Here is a 10,268-nt window from a genome sequence, read left to right as displayed (position 1 = left end):
CTGAACCATGCTGGGTACTCTCATGGAGACATCCTGGGCTAAAAGCATGTCAAAAGCTAAGCTAAAAACTTACCAAGACAACTTCAGTACCTGGAAGTATTTCCTGGGCATCCATTCATGATGGAGGACATGTCTCAAACCACTTTGGAAGGGCATATTCAGAAAAACCCAAGAAACTCTCCCCAAAGTAGCGTTATTCCCTTAAAGGATTTGGTCAGCTGTGAGCAAAACCCTTCTGCAGCAATTTGCATATCCAGTTTTGAGGGGCTAAGAGCTGAGTTCTTTCTATTTCCCCAAGGTAAGAAGGCTGTTTTGGTCTGTAAAACATTTGACATTTGATCACATTTCTGTCTTGACACAGCATGAAAAGCCAGCAGACCAGATAGTTCAGAATAGGACATTTCTGGAGGCACTGGATGAGCCATAAAAATTATAGAGACTTTCAAAGGAAACTTCAATCTCACCATCCCTGCTCATCTTTGCAGGTCAAACTCTACTCACCTGTCTGAAGCCAAGGAGGCCCTGTGTATTTATTGGAAAAAAATAGCATTTTCCCTAATGGTATCCTGGATACAGGGTAATTATAGTAAAGACTGATGAAAATCATTTAACTCCTGCTATGGGGACAGCATGATGGCAGCTAGATTAAAGATGTCCTTTATAAACCATCACAGAGCAAGAGAACGTGATAATGAATGAGTTAATTACACCAGCATTTGAGGCTGATACTACCCATCTGCTGCTTTGACTAATTAAAACTCTGACTGACAACAATGAGGCCCTTCTCAGGTCTGAGAGCAATTAATTGCCATGGTCCTCAATAAATCTAACAGCATCGCTGACTCAACTGGCAGAAAAGACCACTTCAAACAGCCCCAGAGGCAGCAAAGCAGATTATGGAGTTTGAAGCATCCCCAACATGATGCATTAATCTTTTGATGGGAGCTGGGGCCTAGCAATTTTAACTTTTATTTCCTTCTCTCTCCCCTTTCTTTCCTCATAAGGTCATAAGAAGGGGCAGTCTCAGTAAAGGACATGAACTGCTGAGGAGATTGTTAAGGAGACATTGGCCCTTTCTGTCCTTTGTCTAGACTCTACAAGCTGTACTGAGTGGGTTAAAATTTTCTCTTAAATGTCTGTTCTCCTCAGACCAGTTGTAACCAGCCCTGACAAAACAGGATTTTGGAAATGCAATGGGGAACCAAACCCTTCCAATGCTTTCCATGTTCATCATTCAAAGAATGAAGAAAAGCAACAACAGTTGCCCAGAAAGTGGTCTCAAATCAAATCCCTCTATGGGCAGGTTAAGGAAAGACTCTGAGAAACCAGCCACAAGACGATGGGGGTCAGGAGCAAAGGCACAGCATGAGCAACAGAGGATGAAGCTGATCAAAGGATTTTCTACTGTGAGAAATCCTAGACTCCAGAACTGCTTTCCAAGGTAGGCAAAAGGGGAAAGCCCTAGTGCACAGCCATTTATGAGAAAAAAACATTGTCAATGTACTGCAGGGAAAACTGGCCACAGCCAGCAGAGAGAGGAGTAATTAGGGCTTTTCATTTTTTGCCCTCTGTCTACCCTGAGTATCAGTCTTGCAAACTAAGCCCTGATGGGGCACAATGGGATTTTGAGGGAACCCCACAAAAGACCACTTTCTCATCAAACAGGGCTAGAGGACACCAGACCATCTTCAAAGCCAGTGCAGCTCAAACATGTAGTTTGGAGACCTTGCACAACAAGATGCTGCTTTTTCTGAGAGACAGGGTTAAAAAAAAAAGCCTTTTTTTCAATTTTTATCCTACTTATGCATTGTTAAGCAGCTCTTGCATTTCAGCTCGAACAGTTACAATTACGGAACTAAAGCTGCTTCATACTACAGATCCAAGACAATGATTAATAACAATTATCAGCAGTGATTAGTTAATACGACCATAATACAACAATCCCACTGCCTGCCAGTCACTTGCAGGCATCAGCGTGTTGAAGCATGACAGTTGTTCTCATTAAACACTGCCTCGCTCCTGAGGACAACAGGAGAATCCTCTTCACAGAAGCAGTCTCAGCTGAGTGTGATGCAGGCTGCAACTTCCCATGCTGGAATGGGGCAGGAAACAGAGTTTAGACATGCTGAAGTCAATACAGGGATTATTGCTCTCTAGCCATGTTAGAGAGAGGGTAATTATATCCTGGGTGCATGGCTCTTGCTTATTGCTGTGTCTTTAGTTCAGCGATTGAAAAGGAAATGTGTATGAAAGGGTAAAACAGGGGTAAGTAAACAGAGGACAACAAAAAGGGTTTACTTACAGGGCTCCTGTTTCAAGTTACAAAAACTGGTTATTCAAATGTTGCAAAAAGGTTCACTATGGAAAGGAACTTTTAACATGCAAGTATAGTTAATAACAGACTCCTTTTCCAGTTACAGAAGAGAAGGAAACTAGTCAAACAAAGAAATGGACCTGAAAGGGGGACAGTAGGAAGGCACTTTCCAACAGACGAAGTGGCCATTTGCAAACATTTATAACTCTTTGTCTCCATCTAAACAAAGGAGGGTGAGAGACAGATGCCACACACATACCTAGATTTCCCAGGAGAAGAATGGAAGGGAAATTAGGACAGACCAGATGTTCAAGAATTAAAATTTTTGAAGAGTAACTGAAACACAGAAGGAGCTGTTATTGCTCAGGTGAGCTCCAGCTGCCTCAAGGTATGTCTATCTCATGCAGTACAGAAGTAGGCAGATGTGCCCTGGGCATCTCAAAAGAGCCAGCTAGGTCAGAGTCATGCAAGTATCTCTTCAGAGCACTGCACTCTCCTGAACCCAGAGGGCGAGAGGAGCCTAATGTTCTGCCAGTGCATTATAAGCTGTCTTTGGGAAGCAGATAATGCAGCATGTCTCTGCAGATCGGTTGACATGACAGATATGTACAGACATGCACATCCACTGTAGAGTGAATCCATCATTCAACCTAAGATTTGTCTCAGATTTTCTGACTCCACCTGCAACTCAACTCAAGACCAGTCAAAAAAACCCACAGAGGGACAAGGATGGAGTGGGGGGGGGGGGGGTTGCTCACGTGTTTTTGGCTTTCTATCCCTTCCAAGTATCACATATTTAACTCATCTTACTCTCCAAAAGTCCTTTCCCTGTTGCCCAGCCCCAAAAGGCTGCACATTCATGAAGGAAACTAAGAAACCACTCTTCAAGAGCAGGGATTTTTTTGTCCCAGTTTCAGGGTTGAACCCATATTGCCTTTTAATGTTAAAGCACCCTCCAAATAGCTGCCTACAAAAAAACCACCAGGTTAGAAGAAACAACTTGTTTAAACAACTTTAAAACCTTGCAGCATACTGCAAGAAGAACCATTGCTCCAAGCTCCCTGCAGAATTTGGCCAATGTAAGGTAAGACGGGGATGTGGGTGTACCTTTAGCTTCGTATTTCTCTCTTACCACTACCAGTTCAAGGTAAGCCCCAATGTTATTTTTATCCAGTGTATAGGCCGAGTGCTACAGAACTACTTGTCACACTGCAAAACAAGTGTCATATTGAATTAGTGATTCTCTACTACACTTGTCCTGTTCCTCCACAAACAGGCGTGTAGAAGTGTAATAATAATAAAAAAAAAAGTAACAGTTTCTAACTCCTGTTTTATAAATCAACTAATTCCTCCACTTACACAGCATTATTGTCATGGACAGTCAAGAGAAGCAGTAATTAGACTGGCACATTAGACACTTGTTAATTACATTCTCAGTTCTCAATGTCAAGAGAGTCTCTTGTTTGTACCTTCAGAAGCTGTGAGAGGAGGAACAGGGAAAACAAAAACAATTCTTCTCTGATGCTGTGTAGTTGAGTTGGCTAACCAGCTACTGCAGTGTAGCTGCCTTATTTTTGTTACAGACTAATGTATGCATCTGGATATGCAGATGGACTGATTTTATCCACAAGAATATACAAAACAAGCATCACTACTGAAGTCATTGAAGCTGTATTGGTATGGAAACCAGCAAAAATAAAATCAAAATGCAACACATCACTTCTAACATATCAATCTTGGTCTGAGATCTGCATTCATAGATGACATTTCAAAATATTCATACATGTCTAGAGTTGAGCATTCAGTTTGGACCAGTTCAGCTGATAAGAACTCAGTTCATGGGACAAAACCACCATCTAGGTTTGAAGGAATTAGAACTAATATTTTTGATTCAGGCTCAACTCTGACTTGAACTGATTTTCCTCTCACCGTGTATATGGTACATCTTTTAATATCTTTCTCTCTAGCTAAATTATTACACTTTCCTCACACCCATCCACCTCTTGTACTTAACATGTATTAAATTAAAATGTAATTTTCACAGCTGTTTCGCAGGTGGTCTCTGAGCCAAATATCCCTTCTGAAGCACAGAACAGGGAAGACAGCTGTCCAAGCAAGTGTAAAAGATGGCTCCATCTATCAAAGAGCTTAAGAACTGACCAGTAAGTTGCTCTTGAACAAGGGAGCAATAAAAGAAGGAAAAGATTAGGACTAGAGTCAACATCCCTCTTGCACAAAAACTGAACAAAGTGAAGGGTGTATCAGCAATGACAGACAAGCTGATATGCTGAGCAGCAGTGAAAACTGCAGTTAAAGCCCTGCTCAAAGCTCTACTCAGCCAACTGACCTGAATCTCTTGCCCCCGGGGGTCGAAGAACTCATAGCAAAACTAAAAGTAGAACCCAGGAGCCCTCATCACAAATATCACTAACGAACTACCAACACATAAAATATGGCTGCTAGCACGTAAGATCTTCAATTTATCTGCTTTCATATGCTTTGATTCACCAGGCAGAGAGCAATACCAACTCTGATGATGCATTCCTGCATTGTCTTCTCTGACAGCCAAGCTGCAGCAGACAGCAAAGTGTGCACAAAAACCCTCTTGCACTGAAGTACTTGTGTCCGGAGCCCTCTTGCAAGCTCCCACAGAATTAAGTATAAACGGATGATTAGATTCCTTTGATAGTTCTGGAAATGTTCTTTTAGACATTTTTAAAAGCAATCAAGGGAGCACAGGCCTTGTTTAAGGGGTGTATGTTTGTTCCCTTTGGAGCGAGGATCACGGTCAGCTGCGTGAGACAGCAAACCCCTGTGCACTGGCCTACAGCAGTCACCAGGGAACAGCCACATCGTGAAATGTCCTGAGCAGAAAACAGTATGGGCTTTCTGTAGCTCTTGCTTTTTAACTGCTGTATCTTTCCTCAGAGAAAAGGGCCACACACATGTTAGCTTCTGCTAACACAGCAATCTGCATAAGATCATCGAATCATAGAATCATAGAATAGTAAGGGTTGGAAAGGACCTTAAGATCATCTAGTTCCAACCCCCCTGCCATGGGCAGGGACACCTTGCACTAAACCATGTGGCCCAAGGCTCTGTCCAACCTGGCCTTGAACACCGCCAGGGATGGAGCATCCACAACCTCCCTGGGCAACCCATTCCAGTGCTTCACCACCCTCACTGTAAAGAACTTCTTCCTTATATCTAGTCTAAACTTCCCCGGTTTAAGTTTGAACCCATTACCCCTTGTCCTACCACTACAGTCCCTAAGGAAGAGTCCCTCCCCAGCACCCTTATAGACCCCCTTCAGATACTGGAAGGCTGCTATGTCTCCACACAGCCTTGTCTTCTCCAGGCTGAACAGCCCCAACTCTCTGCTTTAAGAAAGGTCAGTGAACCTACCTTGGAGAGAAGACACTCTTTCTTTCTCCATTGATAGCACGGCGGAAAAGTTGCCCTTTCCCCCAGGTTCAAGAGTTTGCATTAGTCTCAGCCAATCCAAGCTAGTGAAGGGGGTGAAAGTATTGCTCTGTCTTACACAAGAGATCTGAGGCAAAAGAAACCCTTTAACACCTCCCATCTTCCTTTTTCCATGCTCTAGTGTGCAAGCAAAAGTTTCTGCAGTCAGGGATTTCTAACCTCAGAAGCAACAGTTGGATCATTTGTTCTGACTTCTCCCTTAGCTCCTCCGGCTCAGGGGAATGATGGCTAATCATGAATTTCATAGAAAGCTATCCAGAGCACTGATTTGAAGGCTTCAGGACATGGGAAAATCCATCAATTTCCCAATAGTTTGATCTAAACTGTCAGCACAGGGAATCAGGCTCTCCATGCCTGCTGCTGTTGCTGCTTTTCACTTAACTACACATTACAAACCTCAAGACCAGGGCAAAAAGGATACTACCAGTCCACAAAAGTGCAGTGAGACTGTTGAAAGAAACATGGTGCTGATTAAAAACAGATTGTCTAGAGTTCAAGCACTGTCTGCAAAGTGAATCAAAACTTAAAGGTGTTACTACAGACAAATGCATGTGCTAAAAATCAAGATTTCTCTGCCTATGTCAACTGCCTCTCACAGTTACAGCCTATATTTAACAAGGGAGACAGCAAGCCATGCTTACTTTCAAAGTGCATTTCATGAGAATTTGCTATGCCATCTCCACTATAGTGCTTAGATAGCAGCAACAAGATGAGTTGGTAGAAAAGTCTGGCTTATATTAGGCTCGGTAAGATTAGATTGGAGAGTTATGAAGGCTGCATTTTGACAGGAGATGACAGGACAATGTTAGTCTCAATACAGGCACATTTTGAACCCATAGAGACACATTCTGCTACCAGGAACAGCAAGGGTATTTTTGGAGTCATTCAGAATCTGCCTTGTGGCATGTCTTGTCACACTCCTCTTCAGCCTCCCACGCTTCCTCTACCTTTTCTCCCACCCTGCAGTGCAGGTAATGTCTGCATTTTTGCATCATGTGCAGCCCTGAGGGCACAAGGTTTTCCAGTTGCCCCTTTCTGCTGCTTCCCACTGAGAAACCAGCACTGAAAAGCATTTGCTGATCAAAGCCCACTGCTAAACACCATGATCCCAGAGAAAAGGTTCCAGACATGGGCCAGTTACTTGTCTTTTACAATCCAAATGGACCCGAAAAAGCCCCTTGGGGCTTTTGTCACATTTGATGTTGGTATGACTTCACCAGTGGCACAGGAAGACCATGTCACCAATGTCACTTCCCCACTGGCTTTGACTTGCCTAGCTCAAGCGTGCAGAGCCAGTCCATAAAGGTCTGTGGCAAGGACATGACTTGAATTTGCAAGCCTGGACTACCTGAGGACTGCATCTTTCTTCCTCTGATAGGCACAGCTAGAGTAAGAGTTGCACAGGATGACAGTGCTGAAGTTGTAATTTTACAGATCCCCAGTTGTTTGTAACACCAAGTTGTGCACAAGGAGACGCCTACATAAAGTTAGACCACCACCTCACTCACTGCTTGACTGAACAAGTGCAGGTGCTCTCTCAGTTGCACTACACGAATTCAGACACAACTCCTTCCAGGCAACACAGTGACCCCAAAAGCCCTAGTGGCATGGGGTCGGATCAATATCTCTTTTGCAGAGTGGGTGTTTTTGCTTTAGGATCAAAATACCAAGTTGACTTCTCTGCAGCCTACACTAGCTTTCGGTCTTGAAAGCCTACATGGGTGATGCTCTTTCCTTCTTCATGCTGATCTACAGATCAATATGAACCTCTTTATTCATATAATTATAGCTGCAGGGGGCTCTTCACAGCTCAAGTACATTTGTCTCCCTATGATGCTAATACAATCAGGCACAAAGATCACTTCATTAAAAGATCATCTATGCTTGATCTTATTTGAGCTATAAAAATCACTCCTTTGTCATACAAACCTTATGGTGGAAAGTGCAAAGCTGGATGACTCGCTTTAGCCCAGGAAGCAGAGTTCAGCTCCAAAGAGCAGCTGGAAGAGGAGCTGTCACCAAGTAAAGGCAGCACTTCCACCATGATTCAAATGCAGGCACCACACTCCAAACCCCAGTTAGCCTTCTACTTAAGGCCCCAGATCAGCTAGTATCTTGGCACTATTTAAACACTTAAGACACTTGTTCCTGCCTTATGCTCAAGTTGGTGAGACAGGAATGCAGGCATCCTCCAAAGCCAGCAGAGGTGACTGACTAGCCTGGCTGGCTTTGCAAAGCAATGAGCCAAGCTGCAGCTCCCACTTCCTTTCTATCACAGGGCTGCTGGTGGGAAGGACAAGTATCCAGCAAAGCAGCAGTCCCATACCAAAGCAGCAACAGCAGTCTTCGCCACTCCATCTGAATCCAGGAAAGACACCCATCTGTGCACAACAGGACGTATCCACTGCATAGATAAATGGACACTCTGCAATTGGGTACAGGGAGGAAATGAAGTTAGATTGAATGTAGGGTGTGGAGTATCTGTGGCGGAACCCAGAACAGAGTCTAGCTCTCCTGTACTCTAAAATGATGTCCTTTTTTTTACCTCCTCCACCTTTCATATCCCCCCTGAAACGCAAAATGGAGGGTTTGCTTATTTCTAGTGTGGTCAGACAGACACTGTACTCAGAGCAAAGGGGCTCTTTTCTAAGTGGCTGGTGCCCTAGAGGGGATGTTGTCTGCAAAGGAGGCTGAGAATGTCCCAGCAAATGCAGCTCTAGGTTGGTACTTCAGTAGCCTGGTGTAACTTCCAGCTGGTTACATGGTGAATATCACACTTATACAAAAGAGCACATCTTCAGCAGTAAAGACTAAGATTCATGATTAACAGCCCAGAGGAAGCAGGTAAAGATCTGAATTTGAGACTCCAATATTGGCAGAAAATGCATTAGCTTCTTGACTAGGACAGACAATATCTGGGTAAGGGAATAGCACAACCAGCCTGCGTCCACTAGATTTTTTTCAGATCTAACCTATTTTCACAGAAATCATCTGAGGACACTTACCCACAGGCCTGCGGTGAAGCACAGTCTTTGTTAATTCTGCAAGGAAACCAGTGCAGCCTTGGGACACTGGAGCGCGCATGCAGAACATGCAGACAAAGCACAACCTTTGCCACTGTGTCCCAGTCCAAAAGGGACATCTTTCCTCCACAGAAATTATCTTGCCCCGCCAACATCTGTATTCTACCAATACTGACCCATCTGTGTGGATATTGCCTCTCTACATTATAAAACACTCAGCTGAAAAATAGGTGCAACACTTAACGTTCTTTTGAAAACCTCAGGATGAAAGTAAGCTGTTACAGCACACTCTGTGCCACTAAGTTATTAATAAACACACAAAGTCCTGAAATCTTCTTAGCAGATTCTCACTGAAAAAAACCCCATACCACCTATACCTGCTAAAAATCCAGCAATACAGGAAAACCTGAATCCTTGGTTCATCCTTCCTAGAAGTTTCCAAACATGAATTAAATACATATGCTTAACACCAGAAGTGCTCTTAAAGCAGCACCATAATGCAAGTTGTTCTTTCCTTATCAGCCAGAATGATTTTTCAGGAACTAGTGATCATAAGAAAATTCAGGGAGTGATAAATACCGGTGACCAGGTTGACACTGGCCCCAGAAAGCAGAGATTAATTGTACAACAGAAACAAGATGAAAAACTTCAACGGAGCACCGCAGAACTAAAGACAATAAATTGGCAAAAGGTCTACGATGCAGCATTGAAGAAATTGGAATGTCTCCAAATAATGGTGGTTTGAAGCCTCCTTGATACCCTTCTGGAGATGTGAATTTTGAAAAGCCATTAAGTCAGAAGAATTTGAGGGGTCTCATTCCAGCCTCTGCAAGTCAGAATCAGGTGGCAATTTCCTGCAACCAGTGGCTTTGCCTCCCGAACCTGGAATTGCAGCAGGCAGTGCTGACTTCAGCTAAAGGTAAGAGCTGAGAATGAAGCACATCAGTAAAATAGGCTGGAGAGAGCAGTCATATGGCTGGAACTGGAAACTGCCAAAAAGGCAAGAGTGAGCAAAGCTGGATGGACACCCAAAAACCTGTAGCCAAGTTCAGAAATCCTTTATACGCAGTGCATACAGCATGTCAAGGAGGCAGGCAAACACACTGAGAAGGTGCTGTGCAGGAAAGAGATAGAAAAAGTTACAGTACTTCCATGTGAAGCCCCCTCCCCAGAAACCAGCTATCCAGCTGATCTTCTTCCTGCTAACCAGCAAGGCGGTGATGGTTACAGCGTGAGCCTCCATACGCTCAGCCTACAGCAGTTCGTAAGCCACAAATTGCTTCTTGTCCCAAATTACAGTTAGTGGACCTCTGCATTCTGAAACTCATTTGCAATAGCAGTGTGACAGCAGTTGCACAAGGCACCTAACATGTAACAGATACACATCAGACCCGTGGCAATGGTAAGAAAGGAAAAAGCAGACATTAGAGACTTGGTGCACAGAGCCA

The sequence above is a fragment of the Strigops habroptila genome, chromosome 5 (assembly GCF_004027225.2).
Source record: "Strigops habroptila isolate Jane chromosome 5, bStrHab1.2.pri, whole genome shotgun sequence".
Classification (NCBI taxonomy): domain Eukaryota; kingdom Metazoa; phylum Chordata; class Aves; order Psittaciformes; family Psittacidae; genus Strigops; species Strigops habroptila.
The sequence above is the reverse complement of the archived record's forward strand: the minus strand, read 5'-3'. Positions refer to the sequence as shown.